This window comes from Panthera tigris, chromosome A3 (genome assembly GCF_018350195.1).
Source record: "Panthera tigris isolate Pti1 chromosome A3, P.tigris_Pti1_mat1.1, whole genome shotgun sequence".
Taxonomy (NCBI): Eukaryota; Metazoa; Chordata; class Mammalia; order Carnivora; family Felidae; genus Panthera; species Panthera tigris.
The window spans coordinates 119,177,691-119,205,352 of record NC_056662.1 but is presented as its reverse complement, the minus strand read 5'-3'; the positions used below and the strand labels follow the sequence as shown (position 1 = coordinate 119,205,352).

General features: G+C 39.6%; 1 protein-coding gene across 9 annotated transcripts in view; it reads right to left on the bottom strand.

Moving 5' to 3' along the window:
• The window catches only part of DTNB (dystrobrevin beta), a 239,718-nt gene that overhangs the window by 117,017 nt on the left and 95,039 nt on the right, over positions 1–27,662 (bottom strand). The gene's annotated exons all lie outside the window — the stretch shown is intronic.

The following is a 27,662-nucleotide window of genomic DNA, read 5'->3' as shown; positions in this document are numbered from 1 at the left end:
GTTACAGTTAATTTCCCAATCAGAGTCAGAAATTTTTGGTGGACTAAAATACTAAAAGGCTAAGATAATGCTGAGAGCTCGTGGCTTTTGAATGTTAGCAAATTAGCTGACTAAGTCACATCCCAAAACATGCCTATTAAGAGAATATTCCCAAAATAAACGTGAGGCAGAACATTTGGTGCTAAGGGTCTGGCTATGTATACAGACACAGATGAGTGCCCTCACATAGACAGGCAGTCAGCATCAGACCCGTGACTGTAAATTCAGATATGCGGAAGGTACAAGAATAAGTTGGCATACTAATACATTTCTCTGTAAGGTAGAACCACACACGCCAAATCCAAAGACTATCAAGTCTAAGATGTATCAGTAAATATACACACTAGTAAACAATATGCCACAATTAAATTATTCAGAACATTCACATTGGAAACCCATATATAAAGGAAGCTCTTCATATATTGATTTTATTGCCCACCCAATTCCCTTTAAATAACACATTTGTCTGAAATTTTCTTGGCAGGATGTTAACTGCAAAAAGGTGTAAATATTTCATTCTACTCCCTCTGCAACATATTACCATATGTAGCACTCTAATTGAAAAACAGAACTTGTTTGCAGCCATGTGCCTTATCGATATCACATCTCCACTTAACTTTTATATGCTGCTTGCACGTATTTAACACAAAACAAGCAAAACTCTTTGCCTTTAAGACTATGCAGGGAAAGTTAATTAACACCTTGTTTATAACACAGACTAAATAATACCAATTTCTTCGGAAACTTCATATATTGGCTCCAAATCACCTACCACTAACCCCTTCAACACATTAAATTCTGAGCAAAGCCTAAATGTAGTATTTCCTAAAAAGCGTATGAAGCTAAACAAAGCAAAAACCTGAACATCCCTCCTAAGTGCTCTCCATTTCCCCTTTGCCCAACAGGCTGAAATGTGACTTGATCCTCCCCTCTGTCTTCTACACTGTCCCCAGACCTCACATCACTTCTCTGTTTAACATCTTTCAAAGACTCCTAATCACTTATAGAATAAGATCTAAGTACCCACTATCACATTCCACATAAAAGCTTTCCTACCTGGCTCCTGCCTCTCCTCACACTAGCATAAATGACAAGCTGCTCAGTTAGCCCCAAACACCGTGTTCTCTTAGGTCTCTGTACCTTGGCGTGTGCCTTTCTGAGATCACCTTTTGCCAGTCTATTTTTCTGTAAATTTTCTGCTCATCTCTCAAGACTGCTTGCAAGTCTTGCTCTGGGCAGACTTTTCTCACAGTTTCATAAGCCAGAGACCACCTTTCCAAACTACCCACTTACTGTGCACAAATTTCCACTGTTATGCTAACGATGCTATCATGCACTTTTTAATTATGTGCCTATTTCTGTGAAACTGGTGCTCCTGAAAGGTAGGCTCTACATGTTAATCATGTGTATAGTTCCAGGATCTGTTCCATAATGGAATATGTTATTTGAACAACGGGCCTAGATGAATTTTCTAGACTGCTTTTTCCTGATCAAACCATATAAACTTATTTCTTGAGTTACAACACAAGTAGGAGAGAGAGGACATCAGAGAATACCTTAATTCACCTTTACAACTAAACACTACATCTGTGATCCATGTATTAATTTCATATTTTGCTATGTCTGAGAACCCCCTGGGCCATTAATTCGTGTAGTCTATGAGATGGATTATCATATAGACTGCTTTAGCTGCATCCTGAGCAAAAACAACCATGAAATCACAGGTTTCACATGTATATTTTATAATGAACATTAAAATAACTACATAACTATTAAAATAAAAAATGGCTCCCTCTGTACCACCTAATAATCTCTAGTAGTGTGCTTGTAATTCATTTGAAAATACTGCTTTAAAGTCAAGGCTTAAGATCAGATCCAACTTTGAGTCTCAAAAATATAGATAGGAAGCTAAAATTAATACATTAAAGTCAATTCTAAATGATTAGAACATATCATGAGTTTTGAAATGTATGGAAAGGGAAAAAGACTGAGAATAAATATACATATTCAGGAATTACAATATTAACTAAGGGCTAGGACCAAACCAAAGAGGATATATTACTCTGAAAATGTTATTTATTTGCTTATTATTTTAAGTAAGCTCCACACCCAACATAGGGCTTGAACTCACAGCCCTGAGATCAAGAATTGCATGCTCTACTGACTGAGCCAGTCCAGCGCCCTTACTCCGAAAATTTTAAAGACATTCATTCAGTTAGGTTGTCTAAATATGTAAATAAATGACTTCCTTACAAAGATAAATTATGATATGGACCTGAAGTGAATTTTGCTATCTAGGTAGTTTAGGAGGCTAAGATTAATAAAGCCTGTAAGCATGAATCCAAAAACGGCTTTAAGCACCAAGATAGGGACATTACCTCTCAGGCTCCCGGACCTGTAGGACAATGCCCAGGACTTGGCAGTCAGTCACCAAATATTTACAGAAGTGAAGAAGGGAGTGAGGAAGGAAGAAGGCAGGCGAGGCACAGGGACTGGTGTCTTCCACTGTAAAATACTCTGCAAGAGATGCCACTTTCTGTCTCTGTAACTTTCCCCTCACTTGGACTCTAAAACTGATAAATATATGGAGAAGCCTTAACCTAAAAAAGTAAATCTCTTCTAAACACTCTGAGGTGATGATTTTCAAACTTCGTCCGTTTTCGATACCTTAATCCACATTAGTCAATTTCAAAACATTTCCTACCATTTCTTCAAAATACTACAGGGTACGATTAAAGAAGTCTATACAAGAGTGTATAAAATGTGTATGTGCACTTTAAAAAGTTATAAAACAAATACCTACCTACCCACCAGTGTGCCTGAGAAACCGAAATATGGTTGTCACTCTGAAGCCTTGCTGTGGGATCTTAGGCTAAGAGCCCCCTCCCACCTCACTTGCTCCTCTGCTGGTAACCTGTATTCTGGATTTTGTATTAATCATGTCTTTGATTTTACTACTTTGGTGATTATGCATAAATACATGATTTAATACGTTTAAAACCTATATAGACTTACATAGATATATTTTTCTACAACTTGCTGCTCTCGCTTAAAATGACATTACAAATCATCCCTATCGATACATGTCACATTCATTTTTTCACCAACTGACTGTATGTCATTGCTTAATTATATCATAATTCATTCCACTGCTAATAAACACTTGGGATGTTTCCATTTTTTCCCTCTCACAGTGTTGCCATAAACTTTCTTGTCTAAGTCTCCTGGTAGCCATGTGTAAGAGTTTATCAGAGTGCAATTACTGGATCAAGTTATACACATTCAATTTTACTAGGCACTCGCCACTTGTTTTTACATAGTGGTTACACTAATTTCCATTCCCATCAGCTGTGTGAGAGACTTCCTAAATCTCCACGTTCTGGCTAACCCTTGTTATTGTCAGACATTTTAACATTCGCCAATCTAATGAGTGATAAATGATTTTAATTTGCAACCCTGACTGCCAAAAAGATTGAGTATCTTTTCCAATATTTACAAGCCAGTTGGTTCCTTCCTCTGTGAAATGCCTACTCCTGTCTTTGGTGTAGTGTTACATAGGGTTGCCTTTCTCTTATGGATTTTTAAGAGTTGTTTATATTTTTTTGCGGAAGACCTATGGAAGTTAGATCTTGCAAATAACTCCTACTTCACTTGTTTTTGACTAACAATCATATTTTTTTAGGAAGTTTTTGTTCGGTTTGGTTTTAATTTTAGAGAGAGAGAGTGTGAAAGCAGGGGAGGGAGGAGGGGAAAAGAGAGAGAGAGAGGAACAAAGAATCTTAACTAGGCTCTACGCTCAGCATGGAGCCTGACAAGAGGCTCGATCCTACAACCCCGGGATCAGGACCTAAGCTGAAATCAAGAGTTGGATGTGTAACCAACTGAGCCATCCAGGCTTCCCACCACCTTAACCATTTTAAAGTGTACAGTTTACCAGTAAAGTACATTCACATGGTTGTGCAAACAATCTCCAAAATTTTTTCATTCTGCCAATCTGAAACTCTATACTCATTAAACAACCCCTCGTTTCCCCCTGCCCTGAGCCCCTGGCAATCACCAGTCTTCTTTTTGGTCCTATGAACTCTGTACTATCTATCTATTACTATAGATAACCTCATATAAGTGGAATCCTACAGTATTTGCCTTTTTGTGACTGGCTTCAGATACTTAGAATAATGTCTTCAAGGTTCATCCATGTTGGAGCATGTATCAGAATTTCTGCCATTGTCAAGGCTGAAAAATATTCCATCATATATACTGCATTTTGTATACCCATTCATCCATCAATGGACACATGAGTTGCTTCCAAGTTTCAGCTATTGTAAATAATGCTGTTACGAACATGGGTGTACAAGTATCTCAAGACTATGCTTTCTTTTGGTATATACCCACAAGTAGAATTATTGATAATTCTATTTTTCATTTTTTAAGGAACCTTCATGCTGGTTTCCATAGTGGCTGCATCATTTTACATTCCACCAACGGTGGGTCCCAATTTCCTTACACGCTCACCAACACTTCTATTTAAATACTAACCATCCTAATGTATGTGAGGAATATTTTATTGTGGTTTTGATTTGCAATTCCCTAATGATTAGTGATGTCATATATCTTTTCATATGCTTGTTAGCCATTTATTTATTTTTTTAAAGTTTATTTATTTTTGAGAGACAGAGAGAGACAGAGCATGAGCAGGAGAGGGTCAGAGAGAGAATCTGAAGCAGGCTCCAGGCTCTGAGCTGCCAGCACAGAGCCTGACGCGGGGTTTGAACTCACAAACTGTGAAATCATGACCCGAGCCGAGAAGTCGGATGCTTAACCAGCTGAGCCACCCAGGTGCCCCAGCCACTTATTTTTTTAAGGAAATAAAAGTTTTATTGCATACATCACAAGGAAGCAGCAAGCTGGACAGCAAAGGAGAGGTTGTCTGCCACTTGCTACCCATTTTTATATCATCTTTGAGAAATGTTCATTCAAGTCCTTAGCCTATTTTTCAATTGAGTTGCTTGTTTTTTGTTGCTGAGTTACAGGAGTTCTATAAATTCTGGATATGAACCCCTAATCAGATATACAATTTGCAAATATTTTCTCCCATTCCATCGTTTGCCTTTTCATTATGTTGTGTTTATGTCCTTTGATACAAAGAAGTTTTTAGTTCTACTGATTTATCTGGAGATTCTTTCAGCCTTCCTACACTGACAGTCATCATCAAATAATGGCAATTTGGTTTCCTTTCAATTCAAACATCTTTTCCTTGTTTATTATGCGGCATGGGACTACCGATAAAATGCTAAACAGAAGCAGTGATGGCAAGCCTCTTTGTTTTGTTTTCAATCTTAAATAATTTCAACATTTCACCAGTAAAAATAATAGATACTATCAGTTTTTATAAATATCCTATATTAGGTTAAGGAAGTTCCTTCTATTTCTAGGTTGCTAAGGTTTTTTGTTTTGAAACTGTTTTCGGGTGTGTGTGTGTACGTGTGTGTGTGTGTGTGTGTGTGTGTGTGTGTATTTAAATTATCAATGGATATCGGGTATTATTAAATGTCCTCTATAAGTCTTTTGAAATGATTATATGGACTTAGTCCATCAATCTATGAATTTGGTTGTTATAATAATTTATCTCTAATTGCTGGAATAAAACCAGGGTGATCAGGCTGTAGTATCTTTTGTACACACTGCTGGAATCAGTTTCATAGTATTTTGTTTAGGCTTTTACTTCTGTTCATGAAAACATCTTATAAGTTTCCTTTCTTGCTGTCCTATGAGGTTTTGGTATCAAGGTTCTTCTGGCCTCAAGAACGAAACTGGAATGCTCATTATTTTTTCTGGAATCTGGGAAATGTTACATAATATTGGAATTCATCTTTTCTTTGAGTGCTTGTTGAAACTCATGTCAAGTCATTTGGGCCTGGTTGTTTACTTTGTAAAGATTTTATGCTACTAATTCAAATTCTTTAATGATTATACTACTATTTGGGGTTTTTATTCCATTTTGAACCAGTTTTGGTAAGAAGGATTGTGTTAGGAATTTGTTCATTTCAACTAAGTTTTCAGTAACCAACGTACCAGTTTTCTTGTCATCTTTCTGTTACTGATTCTTAAGTCAAATGTACTATAGTCACAGAATATAGTCTGTGATACTAATTCTTTCGAGGCTTCCTTAATGTGGTCAATTTTTTTTGTGTTTGAAAAAAATGTGTAATTAATGGATACACTCAAACTTCCTATGGTCTGTGTTTTGTCTAATGATTCTAACAGTTGTTGAGGGAAGTGTGTTAAAATTACCCATTTTAACAACGTATTTTTCAACTTCTTATTGTGCCTCTATTATTTATGTATTTTACAGCTACATTAGTAAAGGTGTATTTGTGGAGAACTTTTTAATTTTAACATTTATTTATTTTTGAGAGACAGAGGAAGGCAGAGCACGAGCGGGGGAGGGCCAAAGAGGAGTGGAGGGGACACAGAATCCAAAGCAGGCTCCAGGCTCTGAGCTGTCAGCACAGAGCCTGATGTGGGCTCAAACCCACAGATGGTGAGATCATGACCTGAGCCGAAGTCGGACACTTAACCAACTGAGCCACCCACGTGCCCCATGTGGAGAATTGTTAACTACATCCTTTACCTTTGGCAAACTAGCTCTGGTTAAAAAAACAAAAAACAAAAAACAACTTTATTGTGATCAAGCATAGTGTAAAATGTACCATTTTAGCCTCTCTGGTAAAAATTTTTGCCCTGAAATTTATTTTCTGAAATTAATATAGTTTCACTAAATTTCTCTTGGTTGGTACTTTGCGTGGTATGTCTTTTTTTATCCTTAACATTCAACCTTTCTGTTTGTTTGTTTGTTTGTTTACTGTTTCTTATAAGCAGCATGAAGTCAAATAGAAAAATAATAATAACCATTTGATTATTATCAAATGGTGCCTGGGTGGCTCAGTCAGTTAAGCATCTGACTCTTGATCTTGGCTCTTGGCTCAGGTCGTGATCTCACAGTTTTTGAGTTCGAGCCCCACATCAGGTTCTGCACTGATGGCCTGGAGCCTGCTTGGGATTCTGTCTCTCCTTCTCTCTGCCCTTCCCCTACTTGTGCATGCACGTGCTCTCTCTCTCTCTCCTCTCAAAATAAACTAAAAAAAAAAATTTTTTTAAGTATCTATTTGACAAGGGGCGCCTGGGTGGCTTAGTCGGTTAAGTGTCCGACTTTGGCTCAGATCATGATCTCAGTTTGTGAGTTCGAGCCCCTCGTCGGGCTCTGTGCTGACAGCTCAGAGCCTGGAGCCTGCTTTGGATTCTGTGTCTCCTTCTCTCTGCCCCTCCCCCACTTGTGCTCTGTCTCTGTCTCTCAAAAATAAATAAATGTAAAAAAAAAAAAATTTAAATATCTATTTGACATCTGCTGCTTTTTATCTGGAAAATTTAATTTGCTGATTACTAATATACTTTTACTTATTTCTATACCTTATTATATCACTTGGTTTATTATTTATGTCATTATTTTCCCTACATCTTTATCTTTTCTTACTTTTTAGGTTTTTTCTTTTTCTCATTTTGTTTTCCTTTTATGGCAATTATACTCTTTGAGTCCACTTTTTTAGTGGTTGCCTTTTGTTATTTGTCTTTTTTCCTGAACTAGAAGCAATGGCTATTAAGAATGTAATGTCGGGGCATCTGAGTGGCTCAGTCAGTTAAGCATCCAACTTTGGCTCAGGCCATGACCTTGCAGTTCATGAGTTTGAGCCCTGTGTCGGGCTCTGGACTAACAGCTTGGAGCCTGGAATGTGCTTCAGATTCTGTGTCTTCCTCTCTCTCTGCCCCTCCCCAGCTTGCACTATGTCTCTCTCAAAAATAAAATAATTTAAAAAAATTAAAAAAAAAAAAAAGAATGTAGGGTCAAGTTCCTGACAGTGCTTTGCACACAAAGTAAGGCTCATTTAACCCTCCCAACAGTCTTATGAATTAGGTGTTAACAGTCTCAATTTTATAGGTGTAGAAACTAAAGCTCATATAAACTAGGCATGTCTGATTCTTTTCACAGTATAACACAGCCCCTCAACAGGTAAAATCACTCAGAGAAAAGAACACATAGAGATTAGGAGGGACGGCCCCAGACAGTGAGACATTCTTCTTGCAAGGAGTCAGCAACAGACTGGGGACACCAAGCACCAGCATGGAGGTCATGAAGGAGAAGCCTGGCTGAGGGATGGGGACACAGAGTTTCCAACTGAGAAGCAGACTCCAAGTTAGGGAGGGAGAAGTGCCTTGCGCTGTTACTGCTGCCCTGTATGCTCCTGCACCAGGGCTAAAACTTGCTTTCCTCAGATAACTGTGGACCAGGCACTAAGACACCCCCCCAATTTTTGTTGCTGCTGTTGAGCTCAGCTGATGGTATTTTCAATCAGCCTCAAGCTAATTGCTTGCACAGCACAGGCTTCAGCTCAGCTCAGGGCACATGCTGACAGGCCCTGACACTTGGGAGCACAACAGCCTAATGGAAAAAGCTCAGGATTGGTGCCTCGGAGGCCATTTCTGTCATGTTCACTTCAAATTACTCTCTCTGAGTCCATCATCCTGAGCTCCAAGCCACCACGGAGGGGATCCAAGCAGAAACATAAGCCTATTAAATCCTCAGACAAGCCAGGAACCTCCACTAACTATTTTAACATGAACACTTACCACAATCTTAATTAGCATCTGTACTCTCACTCGGTTACCTTAAAATCCTTTCCCTCTACTCATGCCTCAGCCACATTCGTGTCATCGTTGATTAGTTCTCTAGCTGCATCTTATGTCAAGCCCACCAAAATTAGTTGATTATTATTATTATTTTACACATGATGCTTATTTACATTTACCCACATTTACCAATTCTTCTTGTATCCCATTTCTTCCTTATTGCTTCAATCTATTTTTTCCCAAAAGTATATACTTTATTGTTCCTTCAGCAATGGTCTATGGGGGCAAAGCTACTAAGAATCTTTGCAAAAATAGATCTTTTTTCTCCTTCGCTCTTGAATAGATTAGTTAAGTACAGAATTCTAAGTTGATCTTCTTGCTCTATCCTTTAATTGCCTTTCACATTTTCCATTTCCCTGTATCTGTGTTCAATATTCTGTATCCTGGTTAATTTCTTCAGATCTGTTTCCCATTTCTTAATTTTTGCTGTAGCTGTCTCTAATCTGCCATTTAACCTCTAATGAACCTTAATATTTTTATTTCTAGAAGCTCAACTTAGTTCTTTTTCATATTGGCTTGTTCCGTTCTAAAATGTCACTCTTCCTAAATGTACTTCTTTTTTTTTTTTTTTTTTTTTTATTTATTTATTTTTTTTCAACATTTATTTTTTATTTTTGGGACAGAGAGAGACAGAGCATGAACGGGGGAGGCACAGAGAGAGAGGGAGACACAGAATCGGAAACAGGCTCCAGGCTCCGAGCCATCAGCCCAGAGCCCGACGCGGGGCTCAAACTCACGGACCGTGAGATCGTGACCTGGCTGAAGTCGGACGCTTAACCGACTGCGCCACCCAGGCGCCCCCTAAATGTACTTCTTTATCTTTTTAAATGTAGAATTTTCTAAAGTTGTTGGCACACTAAAACTCCTATTTTTCTCTTGCTGATAATTTCATAACTCAGTTTGCAATTTTTAATAATGAGTTCACCTTTAGCAGAGACTGCTTTTTGTATGGGAGTCCCATTTGTACCTTCTCCAGCCACTGGAGTATTTTTAGTCCCTCTTTTTCAAGGAGGCTGCTCTTCTAAAGTCCCAGCCTTTACAAAAATATCAGTTCTATTCATCTTGAATGGATCCAAGTTAGATTTCCCATGCCATGGGGGCATTAAACCCCAACCACTGGCCTAAATCCAGTATCCAGTCTGAAACCCCTTGGGACACCACAATTTGGGGTTTAATTTTTGATAGCCAGATATTTCTCTTTTATTCAAGTTCAATTCTGCATTTTAGTTTTGTTGTTGTTACATTTAATCCAACATGCTTATCTGTCACTGGGGATGGGAGACTACAGTTAGCTCAGTCTACCATGTTGCTGAAGCCAGCAGTTTTAAGTTGGAGCAACAGACAGAACTTCAGAAGTTGAATTATTCTTGTGCTTCCAAGATAAATGCTACTCATCATGCATCAAATTACTTTTTTTTTTCTTGAGAGAGAGAGAGAGAGAGAGAACACACAAGTGGGGAAGAGGGGCAGAGGGACAGAGGAAGAGAAGAGAATCCTAAGCAGGCTCCATGTTCAGTGCAGAGCCCAATGGGAGTCTTGATCCCACGACCCTGGGATCATGACCTGAGCCAAAAACAAGAGTTGGAAGCTCAACCAACTGAGCCTTTCAAGTGCCACTACTAATTTTTTTATGTAGGATTTGGGCATCTATATTCTTTTTAAAACATATTTATTTATTTTTGAGACAGAGAGCATGAGCAGGGGAGGGGCCGGGGGCAGGGAGGACAGAGGATCCGAAGCAGGCTCTGTGCTGACAGCAGTGAGCCACACACGGGGTTCGACCTCATGAACTGTGAGATCATGACCTTAACTGAATTCAGAAGCTCAACCGACTGAGCCACCCAGATGCCCCTTGGGCATCTATATTCTTAAGTAAGGATGGCTTATTGTTTTCTTTTCTGGTGTTTTCTGGTGCCTATTTGTACATGGAAGTTATGCTGGCCTAGTAAAATTGGTTAGATGGGTTCCAGTATTTTCTTGTGCTCCACCATAGCAGGTATAAAATGAAAATTATCGATTTCTTGAGATTTGAGAGAACAACACCTGTAAAACAGTCTGAGCTTGAGGCTTTCTTTAGTGTGTAGATCTGTGATTCTCATTCCAATATTTATGACTGGTTTGTAACCTATTCAGATTTTCTACCTTTTATACTAAATTTGTTAGTATCTGTTTTCCTAGAAAATTGTCCATTTCATTTAGGTCTTCTGATTCATCAGCATAAAGTTCTTTTAGTCATATTTTTTAGGTTTATTAGTTGTACTTTTTCAGTTTCAGAGTTGAAATCTCATTTTGTTTATTTTCTATAATTTTTTGCTAACTTATATACTTAAGGGTATAATAATTCTTCCTTTGTGTATAATTTAAGGACGTAGGCTTAGACATGTGCTTTCCAGTCATTTAATTTTGATAATTTTGATTATCCATTATCTTTACCCCACAAGCTTAGAATTCCAGATGTGTATACAGGTTATTTCTTCTTTCTGTTGTTGATTTCTACTTTTACTGCACTGGGGTCAGGGAATGCTCCACTCTGACGCAAGGTCAGAAGGAGAGGAGGGGCTGGGGCATGGGGACACTGGAAGGAAAAAACTTCACAAGCGGAGTCAGTGGGAGGAATGGCAAGAAGTATAGTGTGCTGGGAGCGGAGCAAAGAGGAGAGAGGAGGCAGCAGAGCTTGGGTGGTGTAGGGCCTTCACCCCAAATGAGGTGGGAAGCCGGAGGAGTGTGTGGAACGGGCAAGGATGTGAGGTGTCTCATAGGATCGTTGTGACTGCTATACTTAGAACAGATTGAAGGTCACAAGTGCAGAAATGAGGGACACCATGGAGAAAGGCTCCACAATAATTTCAAAATGTATATATTTATACACATACATAAATAGACATGCAGTTATTAAAAGCAAGACAAATAGGCTCACAACTGAGAGCAACTCTTGTAAATTATACCTTTTGGTAGCATTTTGAACTCCCATTTTGTCCCTTCCAATGTTGTTTGCCTTGTTTTGTCTCATATTAATATTTTATACTGCCTTTTTTGTCCCTTTATTGTCAACTTTTGAATCCTTGCCTAAAACAGTATACTGTGTGCTTTTTGTTGTTGTTGTTTTGTTAAATCTGAGTTTTTACCTCTTAAGTAGGTGAGTTTAATTCATTTTCATTTATTGTAATTATTGATATGTATGTTTAAATTCATTCATAGCAACTTATTTTGTGCTTTGTATTTACCATGGTCTTCTTTTTTTCTACTTTCACATCTCCTTTTGGATTGTTCCAGTTTGTGTGTGTTACAGTTTTTCTTCTAATAGTTTTAAGGGTCTAGTTTTGTTTTTTTTTTTTTTTTGCTTTGAATGACTGATTTATTCTTTTTTTCTTTTGATTTCTTTTTTTTAAATTTTTATTAATTTTTTTAATTTACCTCTAAGTTAGTTAGCATATGGTACAACAATGATTTCAGGAGTAGATTCCTTAATGCCCCTTACCCATTCAGCCCATCCCCCCTCCCACAACCCCTCCAGTAACCCTCCGTTTGTTCTCCATATTTAAGAGTCTCTTAAGTTTTGTTCCCTTCTAAGGGTCTAGATTTTATATAGGATTCTAGTAGCTGCCCTTACATTTTTAATGCACATATTTTCTTATAGAGTTGATTACATTTTGTCATCCTCCTCCTGCAATCCCATGCATGCTTTTATTTCCTTTTCACTCCACCTAAGCACAAATTCCATGTTGCTATCTTTGCTGATTAAAGTTACAACTTGCTAAAAGTCATCTTCTCTTTTACAACCAATGTTTACTCAGATTTAACATTGTTTTCCTGCTTTCTCTGCTTCTTCTTTTCTCTTTTATCCTATTGCTACCTTCTTGGTTCATTTTTTGTTTTTTTCTTACTGTATCACTAAGTGTATCTATCTTTAAATTAGTTCTTTCAGCAAAGGGCTGTCAAAGTCCTTCAAGTCTAAAAATGTTATTATGAGTGCCCTCACTGTTGAAAGATAGTGTGGGCAGAAACAGAATTTAGGTTCTGATTTATTTTCTCTCAGCATCTTTAAGACACTGTGCTACTGTTTTCTTAAAACCAGAGATTAAATCTAATATTATCTGGATTCTCATTCTTTTGTAGACCATCAGTCTTTTCTCTCTGGTATCTCTTTGGAATTTCTCTTCTTCATTATCACCGGGATGTATATAGGTGTTGTTTTGTGTTGTTCCTTTTAAAATATATTCTTCTTGACATGTAGTAGGCTCTTTACACTTAAGGGCTTGCACTTTTTCTGTTCTTGCAACTCCTATTAGATAAATATTGTAACTTCTACATGGTCCTAAATGCCTCAACCTTTGTTTCAAACTCTTATCTCTTGATGCTGAGTTTTGAGAGAATTTCTCACCCTATTTTAGTCCACTAATTTGTTCACAGTTATATCCAGTTTGCTATAACCTATCCAATGAGCTTGTTCAACAAGCATATTTTTCATTTTAATTACTGTTGACCATTTCATAACCTCTGTTTCTTGGAAGCATGGAAGCATGGAAGCATGCTTGGAAGCATGGAAGTCTATCCTTGGTCCTCTAGGAAAATTAAATTGACCTATTTTTAAAGTTTCTTTCTCATTGTTCTGCTTCCTAACGTGTTGTTCTCCTATTTTTATTTCACAGTGCTAGGCTTCTTCTGGTGTTTCATGGTTCTTGGCCAGGCAAACATCTCCCACAAGGACTGTTCAGCTGCCATCTTAGCCAGCAGTGGCCTTCCGGCCAGAGGATCTCATGCGAAATCTGTTCTGACAAAGTAGGCAGATCAGCTTCGGGGTCCCGGCAGTAGTGATGACCTCAAACAGGCAGTGGGAGCAGCTCTTTTCTGCAACTTCTCATTTAATGTATACCTTCTCTGCTTAAAGATGTCTTATGGCTTCAGGTCTGGAACATTCTTTTTCTTTTTTTTTTTTTTTTAAGTTTTTACTTATTTATTTGAAAGAGAGAGAAAGCATGCACGTGCAAGCTGGGAAAGGGCAGAGAGAGCAGGAGAGGGAGAATTCCAAGCGGGCTCCCCGCTGTCAGTGCAGAGCCTGACGCGGGGCTCAATCTCACAAACCGTGAGATCAGGACCTGAACTGAAATCAAGAGCCGGACACTTAACCGCTTTACTGACTGAGCCACCCAGGCACCCTTCCTTTTCTTTTCAATCTTTAAAGGGAATTTATTCATCTAACTTAAAGTTTTATCATTTCTATGGGTTTGGTGCAGAAGAAGGAAGAAGTAGTGTTTGGTCAACCATCTCAAAACTAGATCTATTACTTCTTTAAATATAGTCTGTCTGCATTCTCCTCAGCCTCTTTCTGGGAGGGCAATGTTCCATTTATCCTCCACATCTTAACTGTTTTTTTCTATTACTTTATCCTTTTGCAATGTGCTTAGGAACATTTCTCTGCTCTAGTTTCCAGCTCACAAATTTGCTCTTTAGCTGGAAACACTGTCAATTAGCCCATGTAATGAATCTTATTTTGACAATCAAAATTGTAATTTCCCAGATCAATACTTAATTGTGTTTGGTAGATAAAATAATGGATCACCTCTCTCCAAAGGTTTCAACTATACATATTATAAAATCTGTTCTATTTATTCTATTAATTCTATGTCTGAGATAAATTCTTCTGTTATCTCCTCTGCAAGGTTGTGTTCCTCTGGTTTTTGGTGATTTCTAGCAAAGTGCTCGTCTTTGTTGTCAAGGCTCTGTTCAGACAGTCTATCTGTGTGCACTACCTACTCAGAAGGAAGACGTGTCTTCAGTGAGAGTGGCAGGGGCACAGGAGGTACCACCTCATGGAAAGACTTTGTATCTAGTCTTCAGAGCATGGGAGCTTCTTATTCTGGAATTCATCAAGCACCTGGAACTCAGCCCTGTCTCTCCAACCCCAGTTCCTATATACACTACACCTGCCTGAGACACCTCCATCACCATGCAATGGTACTGGGGTCACTCTGTCATTGTGCTGAGCCCTTCACAGCTCCCTATAACAACTGCTTCCAAGTGGAAATAGACACTATTCTTCTAGATGCTATTCCTATCTTGAGCAGCAATACTTTCCTGACCTTGTTTTGGAACAAGGTTTTCTTTTGCAAATGGATCCCATGTGCTTTTCATGGGGATTCTTCACAGTCTAGGGCCTGCCACGGGTTTTCCTTCTTTTTTTTTTTTTTTACCCCCTCTAGTATACTTGCAGATTATTTTTAAAATTCCAATGTACCATTTCTAAGTAGCTGGGACAAGAAGGAACGGCTACAGCAGGACCTCAGTCCACTGCCTTGAAACAGAATGCCCACTTCTTTTTTTAAGTTAAAATTAATAAAAATTTATTTTGAAAATTTTATAATATCTCTTGTGATATATTATTACTTTTGGTCTTCAGAATAACTACTTCAGAAAGTAAAAAACTCGAATTGCTAAGCTCCAGTTTAACTTAGTTTGTAAAGCTATAATTTTAATTGATTAATGTATGAGAGAAATGTAATCCATGTAATTTTTGTTACTCTTCCAAGATGTAAGAGTATTAGCTCTCTGACAGTTATGAAAGTGTGGTTAGGTAAAATAAAATGTAATTAGTTGGCATATGGCTTCTGAAACATGCTTGTAAGTTACAACAACCTCTTAACCCACAAAAAAGGAACCACTGCTATTCCAGCTGGTCCACCAAGAGATGGGGCAGGAAGCAGTACCTACCAAAGAACAGCAGTACCTTGGTCTGAGCAGCGAACAGCTTCAGCCCCTCTTTCAGGAGAAAAAGAAGACAGACCTGTGGGAAGTCAGTATCGACAGACTGACTACTTAGGGATGCCATGATCGCCAACACAGTATTTATGGTTCTACACACACTGGATGACAGTGGCACTTGAAGCACAAACGAGTGCTACATTAAACGCAAGTAAATTAAAACTGAAAAAGTTGTGAATGCGGATAGACAAAAACAGTTCAACACCATGCCTTGCTCCCAACTGAGTTGCCATAACAAGCTGACCTGAGTGGAAAGCGTTGTATTTGTGTGGGAGGTGGCCCCCTTCACAGTCTACACAGCAGTGAAAAATGTGGTGCTGAGTGTGGACTGTCCTATAAAACATCAGTTTGATACCATGGATAGAATCTTCCTTCTCTGTAGCTCTAACTGGCAGTTCATATTCCCTTCCTCTTCAAACAATTTAAGAGTTTTGTTGCTCTATAAGAGAATTAAAACGAATATATTCCTTATAAATGAAGATGTGGATAAACAGTAAGGCTCATACACTGCTGGTGGGAGTACACAGAGGTAAAGCCACCTCAGAAAGCAATTTTGCAATATCTAGTAAAACTGAGGGTGCACAGTGCCCCAAATCAAGGATCCCACCCCTAAAAACACACCCGAGAGAAGTTCCACACCACACAGGACGACCTGCACCAGAAAATCCATTAAAGCTTTGTTTGGAAAAGTAGAAAATTAGAAACAAGTTGAATGGTCAGTCAATAGGAGGGTAAAATGTGGTATATTAACAGAATTAAATCCTATATGGCAATGACAATAACTACAACATAGAGATCATTTAAAAAACAATGTGGATAAAAAGGAAGCTGCAGAAAAATATATGCACTGTGATATTATTTTGATAAGTTTAAAAATATTAGAAAGAGTCGATACTACCCAAAGCAATCTACATATTCAATGCAATCCCTATCAAAGTAACACCAGCATTCTTCACAGAGCTAGAACAAATAATCCTAAAATTTGTATGGAACCAGAGAAGACCCTGGATAACCAAAGCAATCTTGAAAAAGAAAACCAAAGCAGGAGGCATCACAATCCCAGACTTCAAGCTATACTACAAAGCTGTAATCATACTACAGTATGGTACTGGCACAAGAACAGACACTGGAGATCAATCAAACAGAATAGAGAACCCAGAAATGGACCCACAAACGTATGGCCAAGACAAAGAAGGAAAGAATATCCAATGGAATAAAGACAGTCTCTTCAGCAAGTGGTGCTGGGAAAACTGGACAGCGACATGCAGAAGAATGAACCTGGACCACTTTCTTACACCATATGCAAAAATAAACTCAAAATGGATGAAAGACCTCAATGTAAGACAGGAAGCCATCAAAATCCTCAAGGAGAAAACAGGCAAAAACCTCTTTGACCTTGGCCACAGCAACTTCTTACTCAACATGTCTCCGGAGGCAAGGGTAACAAAAGCAAAAATGAACTACTGGGACCTCATCAAAATAAAAACTTCTCCACAGTGAAGGAAACAATCAGCAAAACTAAAAGGCAACCGACAGAATGGGAGAAGATATTTGCAAATGACATACCAGATAAAGGGTTAGTATCCAAAATCTACAAAGAACTTATCAAACTCAACACCCAAAAAAATAAATAATCCAGTGAAGAAATGGGCAAAAGACAGGAATAGACACTTCTCCAAAGAAGACATCCAGATGGCCAACCGACACATGAAAAAATGCTCAATATCACTCATCATCAGGGAAATACAAATCAAAACCACAATGAGATACCACCTTACACCTGTCAGAATGGCTAATATTAACAACTCAGGCAACAACAGATGTTGGCGAGGATGAGGAGAAAGAGGATCTCTTTTGCACTGTTGGTGGGAGTGCAAGCTGGTGCAGCTACTCTGAAAAACAGTATGGAGGTTCCTCAAAAAACTAAAACTAGAAGTACCCTACGACGCAGCAATTGCACTACTAGGCATTTATCCACGGGATACAGGTGTGCTGTTTTGAAGGGACACATGCACCCCCATGTTTATGGCAGCACTATCAACAATAGCCAAAGTATAGAAAGAGCCCAAATGTCTATTGATGGATGAATGGATAAAGAAGATGTGGTATATATATATATACAATGGGGTATTACTCGGCAATCAAAAAGAATGAAATCTTGCCATTTGCAACTACGTGGATAGAACTGGAGGGTATTATGCTAAGTGAAAGTAGTCAGAGAAAGACAAAAATCTTATGACTTCACTCATACGAGGACTTTAAGAGACAAAACAGATGAACATAAGGGAAGGGAAACAAAAATAATATAAAAACAGGGAGGGGCAAAACAGAAGAGACTCATAAATATGGAGAACAAACTGAGGGTTACTGGAGGGGTGGTAGGAGGGAGGATGGGCTAAATGGGTAAGGGGCATTAAGGAATCTAGTCTTGAAATCATTGTTTCACTATATGCTAATTTGGATTTAAATTTTAAAAAATAAAAAATAAAAATTAAAAAAAATTTTTAAATGTAAAAAATATATATATATATGAAAGAATGCTATATATTTTAATAGTCACATACATATGTATAACAAAAAAATACAAAAATATGAATGGAAATACTAAACACCAAAATCACAGTAGAGGTTACCTCTGAGGAGGAAGGAGAATGGGTATGTATTACAGATTTCTTTCCGTATCTGTACACAAAAATCTATTTCACTTATTTTGACTGCATATACAGAATTTCATAGGTATAGTTATTATATATCATAACAAAATTTAACCATTTTGCTACTATTGGATATTTTGGCCATTTCCTTTTTGGGGGGTAGGGATGGGCCTCATACAGAGATCCTAATATATTTGGTGCAAATGTTTTTATGGAAGAATTCCTAGATGGGGAATTGTTGGGTCAAAGGTTGTATTCATTTAAAAATCTTATTTTTCACATGTATCCATTCACACTCCTGCCAAGAATCTTCTAGAGTCCTCTTCTCCACATTGCTACCAGAACTGGATGTTATCAATCTCTAAAGAGTCAGGTGGGCATAAAATGAACATGTCCATGACCTAAAGTAGTTTAAAAACTGGAACAAGTGGGGAAGGCCAACTTTTAGAAAGTTCTTTTTTTTCTTATTTTTTTAAAATTTATTTTTGACAGAGAGAGAGAGAGAAAGAGAGACAGAGCATGAGTGGGGGAGGGGCAGAGAGAGAGGGAGACACAGAACCCGAAGGAGGCTCCAGGCTCTGAGCTGTCAGCACAGAGCCCGACGCGGGGCTCAAACTCACAGACTGCGAGATCATGACCTGAGCCGAAGTCGGACGCTCAACTGACTGAGACACCCAGGAGCCCCTAGAAAGTTCTTTAATAAACACTAAGGTATAGAGACTAATGACATCCTGAGGACTTACGATATAATGGAACATGCAGACAAACGAACAGATACTTACAGTGGGGTGGTGAGTGCTTTGAAAGAGGTGTTCAGTGGACCACAGCAGAGCACAGATACAGAAATCAGCCTGGGAAACCAGGAAAAGAGGCAGCAGCTAAGCTGAATTGTAGAGGCTCTACAGAAGGTGGCAAGGAAGATGGGGAGGAGAGGAGGAAAGGGGCACCTAGAACAACAGATTCAAAGAAAGGTAAGAAAACATGGTGGAAAAGCACCTGCAAGTAGTTTAATACTGATAGAGTGCTGCCTGCAAGTGGAAACGATAAATAAAAGTCCCAGACCAAAGATACTTGTAAAAGCTTTCAAACATTACTCCGTAAGACAGAACTTCAGTGTGTTCTCGATCATTTGATTTACTAGTTGCTTCTAGCATAGACTGAGCGGACAGTTCTCTGGCTCAAAAGCAGTGACAGGTTGCATGGCAAAATAGAAAAGGTGACCAATACTTCAGGTTTCAGCAAACAAAGGGTCTAGTCAGCTAAAACAAAAAGAAGCAGAGCACCGAGTACTATGGAAGTAGACTGACAGGCAGTCAGGGCCCCAGGAAAGAGAGGCTGGAGGGCAGAAAGCATGGGGCGAAAGAACCCAGAAGACCTGCCATGTGCTTCTGTGCACAGCAGCGCTGTCCGGAGCCTGGAATGTAACAGGTACTAGAAATGTTTATTGAAGGATCACCAGGGCAGAGGGCTCTTTGCCTGGCTTAGATCACCACCCGTATGACTACACCTGGTCACCCAATACCTGCAGAGACTTTCACAAATACTGCCACAAGTCGAGGCAGGAGTCAATTAACAGCATCCATGAGGCAGACATGCCAAAGTCAGGACCGAAGACCACCACCACCACTATTACCTAACACTGCTCTCAAATAGCTTCTCAAACTTGCCTGAAGATTAAAAAAAGAAATCCTGGGGTACTCGTTATAAAAATAAAACAAAACAAGGCAGATTCTTTTGCCTCAACCCAGACCTACTAAGATAAAATTCCCAGGCGTAGGGGCTTGGTACTTTGTATATTTAATAAGCTGCCCAGCAGTCTTTTCAGGCAAATTTGGGCAACCGCTACTCTAGAAGTTCCTAAGAAGGCAGAGGTTTTTTTGTTTGTTTTTGTTTTTTAAAGTTGTAACGATTGGAAAATTACTAAGTTAGTTTCCTCTAAGTGATACAGTTGTCTACTTAGAAGTGGAAGCAAACTGACTGAAACATTATTAGAAACATGTATTGAGAGAAAAGTCAGTAAGGCCTCAAGATGGAAATGTCTATTAGACCACTGAACACAGGAGTCCTAACCTGGATAAGAAGACTGGGCTGAAATTAAGAACTGCAGGAATCTATCCATGTCCGGGGGGATCATTTAAAAACCTAGAACTGTGTGAAAAATTCAGAGGGAGGGCACTGAAAGAGAAGAAAACACAGTTCAGGAGAGAATGCCAGGGAACACATATCTGGTTTATCAGAGGTAATCAAAGGTTTAATCAATAACACATGAACATTCCATAATTGAATACTTTGTAGTCACTAAGTGGACAGAGAATGTGAGGAATATACAATACACATGTATTAAACTTCTTTGCAGAAAAAGTTCTCCCCTAAATCTGCACCAACAGATCTCAGAAAGCACCAGACGACAATTCCTGATATATGTGAGTTCACATAAAAACAGGCAATTCACACTGCTGGATCACATGGACCTCTGTAATTCTCTCCACACATGGAAGTAGGGTATACATTCTCCAGTTCCGCTCTGGTGGCCAGCTGTCAGAATCAGGAACGATCTAAAGCTGGACAAAGGGCTGTGGGAAGTCATGACCACCAAGAGGAGACCGCTCACTTGAAGAAGCCATTGGGGTTAAGTCATTCATTTCTCTACAGATGGAAAACCACCCGATCATCTCTTTGCTCTAAGAATATTCAGGCTGGTTGGAAAAAAAGTGCCTTATTGTTCATAAACTATACACCAATCCTTTCTTTGATAAGCATCCATCTTTCTAAACAGCTGGGTCCATTTCAAATATTCTGCTTTCAAAAACTCAGCACTTTTGCAGCTGTAAATGGATTTAAGAATAAATAGTGCATCCAAATATCATAGTAGAGTGGGGGCGATGTTCAGATGCTGAAAAAAGCAATATTTTAAATATCCCGATCAACCTATTGAAAATGTTGATAAATGCTGTCAGGATATCTCCAGCCTATTCCTTCTATCTCTCAGCTGGCACCAGAAAGTCCACAATTTCAGAGGGAGCTTGGTCAGTGAAGCAGTCAGCTGAGCCATCAGTCAGGAGAACTTCAGGGCCCTTCTCCCCAGACCTTCATACCACAGGGACAGGAGGAAAGATAGGCACCCAGAGCTCTGCAAGTGCCTAGCAAGGCTTCTCCCAACTAACACTCAGAGCGACAGCACCACGGTCTGCCTTGGACACTATCTGGGGCTGATTACAGCACAACCTTTGTCATAAGGTTATCACACCATGCTTGTTCCACAAGAAATCCAAGACTCCCACTTAGATTCTCATAAGGCTCTGCAATACCCTTACATGACCCCATCTCACTAATCCTCACTCTCAAATCCTTCTACTTGTCTTCATAGTCCCCATCCCCCAAATCCCTTCTCTGGCAAAGAATCCTCTTCTCTGAGTCTTATTTCACCTTCTTGCCCTGGGAGGAAACCTGGCTTTCCCTGAGGGCTCAACTCCCCCCCACCCAACCAACCCTCCCCCCCTTCACAGCCATTCAAGATGCACCTGCTTTCTCTCTCACACCCTCAAACTGCTGGATCTCCAGCTGTGGATACGTGCTCCTAGAATCTCACTGCCACTCCCAGATCATTTTCTCTTTTTCTTAAAACCCCAATTTTGAATGTCACGTCATCGGACCAAAGCATCAAACATCCCTCTGTAGTGGAGTCCACCATTACGGCTGCCATAATTCTTGTTGATTCCAACATCCACATAGAATTGGCCCTTCCCATATGCTAGTTATAGGGGGTTGAATGGTGGCCCCGAAGGATCTGTCCAACACCCTGATCTCTGGAACCTGAGAATATTACTCTATATGGCTAAACAGTGAATGCTACCTCCTATGGCAAAATGCAATTAAGTTAAGGATCTTGTGACCGAAGAGTTTATCCTGGATTATCCGGTTGGCCCGTATGCAATTACCTGTATCCTCATAAAATAGACACACAAAGGAAAAGAGAAAGAAGAGGAAATGTGACCAATGAGGCTGTGACTGCGGTGACGCAGCCACAAATCAAGAAAAGCCACCAAAAGTGAGAAGAGACAAAGAATGGTGTGATGGTTAGTTTCATGTCAACTTGCTGGGCTACCGGGAGCCTAGATATTTGGTCAGATTTTGAGTGTTCCTGTGAGGGTGTTTTTAGATGGGATTAACATATACTCCCCTCCCTGCTATAAGTGGGCTTCATCCAATCAGTTTGAAGAGCTGAAGAGAAAAAAAGGCTGGCTCTCACCCGAATAAGAGAGTATTCCTCTGGCCAGTCTTTGAACTAGGACACTGGCTTTTTCCTGCCTTCAGACTTGAATCGCAACATCTGCTCTATCTGGGTCTGGAGGCTGCCAGCCTTCAAACCCAGACAGGACCTACATTATCAGTTCTACTGGTTTCCAGGACTTCAGACCCACACTGGCTCTACACCATCAGGTCTCCTGGGTCTCCAGCTTGCTGACTCATCATGCACATCCTGAGACTTGTCAGCCTCCATAATTGCATAAACCAATTCCTTATAATAAATCTTTACAGATAAATATATATATATATAGGTTCTGTTTCTCTGAAGAACTCTAATACAAATGGATCCTTCCCTAGAGTCTGCAGAGAGAGTGTGGCCCTACTGACATCTTGATTTCAAATTTGTGGTGTCCAGAACTATGACAGAATAAACTCCTGCTTTAAGCTACCAAGTGAATAATAATGTGTTCTGGCACCTATAGGAAACTTATACACTGGGATTCCTGGAACTCACCTTCAACAACCTTTCCCTCACTCTACATCGGCCACCAGCCTCAGAGTCACATCCTGGCACATCTTATAGCCAATTACCGTACGTCACCTAAAATCTCAATTTCAAGTGCTTCATTCTCCTACAAACTTCTGTCTAGCTCACTCCTTCAACAGAACTTCAATGCCAGCAGGTCCACTACTCCACTGAGCCTACCACCTTCACATTGTTCCTTATCTAACCTCATGGCCTCATTTCTCCTTTAACCAACCTACACTCCATGGCCCATTATTATATTCATTTCTTTGCATACTCTCCAACCCCTCTTGCCAGCTCTTCCTTTGTCAGACTCTCTGTCGAAACCCCAACTTTATCCACTCTGCTCCTTTACCCTCTACACACTGGGGAAGTAAATACACAACTATGCTGACTGGTCTGACTTTGGATTTTATAACCACCAACCTCAAGTTAGTCATTCTAATCTCAGTTTAAATGTCATCTCTTCAAAAAGGCTTTCCCTGACCAGGTTAAAAAAAAAATAATAACAGCTTTATTGAGATATAATTTACATACCATAAAGTTCACCCTTTTAATATTACAATTCAGTGGTTTTTAGTATACCAAAAGAGTTATACCACCATAACTAATATGTCATTTCAGAACATCTTCTTCACCCCAAAAAAGAAATCCAATACTCATTGGCAGTCAACCCCCATTCCTCCCTTTCCTCAGCCCTTGGCAACCACTTCTCTGTCTCTTTGCATTTGCCGATCCAGATAAATTTCAGATAAATAGAATCCTACAATATGTGACATTTTGTATCTGTCTTCTTTCACCTGGCATAGTTTCAAGGTTCATCTATGTTTTAGCATGTATCAGTACTTCATTTATTTTTATTGTCTAATAATATTTCATTATATTGACATACATTTTTTTATCCGTTTGTCAATTGACCAATATTTGGATTATCTCCACTTTTTAGCTATTCTGAATAATGTTGCTATGAACTCTCATATACAAGTGTATGTGTGGACATGTATTTTCTCCCAAAGGACAATTTTCACCTAGAAGTGTTGGACCACATCATAACTCTGTTTAACATTCTGAAAGGGACACCTGGGTGGCTCAATAGGTTAAGCGTCGGATTTTGGCTCAGGTCTGTGATTTTGATCTCGCGGTCTGTGAGTTCGAGCCCTGCAGCGTCAGGCTCTGTGTTGACAGCTCAGAGCCTGGAGCCTGCTTCAGATTCTGTGTCTCCCCATCTCTGCCTTCCCCCCACCCCCACTTACACTCTGTCTCTCTCAAAAATAAACATTAAAAAATTTTAAAACAAACAAACATTCTGGGGAACTACCAAACTGTTTTCCACAATGGAAAAATTTTACATTCCCACCAGCAGTGTACCGGGGTTCCTGTTTCTTCACACCCTCATTAACACTAGTTATTGTCAGTTTTTTCTTATTTTAACCACTGTAGTGGATATGAAGTGGCATGTGATGGTGGGTTTGATTAGATATTTCCCTAATGACTTAACGAGGTTGAGCATCTTTTCATGGGTTTATTGGCCATTTGTGTATCTACTTTGGAGAAATGTCTATTCAGACCTTTTACCCATTTCCCCCCCAAAGTTACCTTACTTTTTTTTTTCATTACAAAAACACATGACAGAAAATTGGCCATCTCACTTCAGTAGTATTAAGTATATTCACACTGTTGTGAAACACGTCTCCAGAACTTGTTCATCTTGCGAATCTGAAACTGATTACACGACTCTCCTTCTTTCTTTCCCCCACCCCCAGCTCCTGGTAACCACAACTCTACTTTCCCTATACCCATGTTTAAATTGGGTTATTTGGTGGTTTTGTTGAGTTCGAAGAGTTCTTTATAATTGTGGATACAAGTCCCTTATCAGGTAAGTGATTTGCAAGTATTTGCTCCTTTTCAGTGAGTTGTCTTTTTACTTTCTTGCTGGTATCCTTTGAAGCAGCAACTTTGTCATTTCAATGAAGTCCAATTTATCTATTTTTCTTCTGTTGCTTGTACTTTTAGTGTCACATCCAGAAGGTGCAGCATATCCCAAGGTCGTGAAAATCTATGCCTGTGTTTTGTTCTAAGAGTTTCCTGTTTGTAGCTCTTACATTTAGGTCTCTAATCCATTTTGAGTTAATTTTTTATATGGTATAAGGTAGGCGTCTGGTTTCATTCTTTTGCATGTGGATATCCAATTGTCCCAGCACCATATTTTGAAAAGCCTATTTTTCCCCTCCTGAATGGTCTTATCACCCTTATTGAAAATCTATTGACAACAAATGTAAGAGCTTATTTTTGGACTGTCAACCCTATTTCATTAATCTATACATCTACCCTCATGCAAGTACTACACTGTCTTGATTACTGTTTTACTGATAATATAGGTTTTGGAGTCAGGAAGTATTGAGTCCTCCAACTGTGTTCTTCTTTTTCAAGATTGCTTTGGCTATTTTGGGCCCCTTGCATATCCATATGCATTTAGGATCAGCTTATAGGGTTATGTAAAGACGCAGCTGAGATTTTCATGGAAATCGCATTGAATCTGTAGATAAATTTAGGGAGTACTGTCATCTTAACAATATTGAGTCTTTTGATCTATAAATGTGTAGGCTTTTCTATTTACTTAGGTCTTCTTTAATTACTTTCAATGATGTTTCATAGTTTTCACTGTACGTTTGCTATGCAGCAGGTACCTAAAAAGAATTCGTTATGGGAGTTCCTGTCTACTGGCTTTTGTTTTCTCTGTGTGGTAAGAAAGGAGGTCATCCTTTGAAAGAGAGGGAAGAGTGGGGGTAGATGGTTTTTAACAAATGGAGTTTTTTATTCCTACACAACTTTAATTGACTATTGCCAAGAATGGAAAGCAAGGTGATCAGAGCAATGTGATAGGACTGCACTACTGAGAATCAATACAAAGTTGGGGATCATGAATTTATGCTAATACTAGTCAGCCCTTTTGTATGGCTTTCTCCAGAAGTACTTAGGAGAAAGCAGACAGATTTAAGTCATCCATGAATTTAGTTGACAGAGATCTGGATAAAAAATCACCGGACAGTGGAGTTTATGGTACAGGAAGGAAGCGCTGTATCTAAAATGGTGAGGAGAAAAGAAAAATGAGAGGACTGAACGAAAGCAGACAGGTCAATGGAACAGAGGTTGGAAGACATGAGGGACGGTCTTAGGGAGAGATGATGAACAAGTCAGCTGGAACGACAACAGGTACCAACACAGAATGGGGTGTCTAAATCAGTGGTTTTCAAGTAGAGCAGGTGGAGTTGGCAAAAGGGTCCAGGTGGAAGTGAGGGAGTGGATGTCTGAGGCTCAGTGGAGGAGAAGACAGAGTTGGGGAAGTCAAGAAACTGTGTGGCCAGGGTCTTAAAAGATCTGACTATACAGATACCGAAACCAACCAAGAGGTGACCATAATTCTGGTACTAATCCATACAGGGGTGAAGGAAAATGACCAGAAAGTCAGGGGCTAACTGCAGTCAGGAAAGAAGAAGGGGGCTGGAGTTAAAATGGCATGAGCCTCAAGGCAGTATCCTGCTTCTTGTCGTTGTTTGATCCAAGAGATTCAGGGTGTGATGGGCTAGAAGTGGAAGGTGGAAAGCAAGGAAGAAAATAACCAGGATGAGTAGTAGGATATGCAGAATTCTAAGGTGACTCTCAGCAACCCTTGTCCTCATCAAATGTCTCCCCTTTGAGCGTCTTTGGAACCTGTGAGTATGATGAACTATCACTCCTTTGACTATGTTACAGGGACATTACCCTGATGGGTTTGATCCAATCGGGTGAGCCCTTTAAAAGGAGCATTTTTTCTGGCTAGCTACAGAAAAGAAAGTCGGGGATATGTGCTCCAGTAGGCTTGGAAGAAAGCAAATGTCCGTTCTGTAAGCTGATATGGGGCCACATGGCAAGGAACTGCAGGTGGCCTCTGAGGAGAGTCATCCCTGGCTGGAAACTAGCAGGAAAATGGGGACCTCGATACCACATCTGCAACAAAATGAGTTCTGCCAACAACCAGTGAGCTGGCATGAGGACCTCCCAGTACTGATGATAACCACAGCCTGAGCTGACACCTTGAATTCAGCCCAGGAAGACCTAGAGAATCTAGTCATGTCATTGCCTGGACTCCTGACATACAGAAACTAAAATAACAAATTTCTGCTTTAAGCTGCTAACTTTGTGTTATTTGTTATGCAGTAACAGGACACCAAAACAGTGTCCATAAACTGTTTACCCAGGAAATCCCAGCCGATGCATGTCGTCCCTGCATAAAGAATAGTGCCCCCTTTCACTCTCAAGTAAGTCTGCTTAATATGATAAATTATATAGCCACCCTAACAGTAATTTCACTTCCCAACCCCTTAAAACTCACAGATGTGAGAGAATAAACAGCTACCACCTGAAGGGATGCAGGAGAAGGGGACATTCTAGAGGAGAGTCAACCTCAATTAAGACGGAGGTGAAAGAAAAGTTTCAAGAAGCAGTAAAAGTGAGGGCAGCTTGCTGATTACAGCAGGGGTTTTTTTGGTTTTTGTTTTTTGAGAGAGAGAGAGAGAGAGAGAGAGAGAGAGAGAGTGAGCAAACAGGGGAAGGGCAGAGGGAGAGAAAGAGAATCCCAAGGAGGCTCCAGGCCCAGCATGGAGCCCAACTTGGAGCTCGATCTCATGACTGTGAGACCATGACCTGAGTTGAGA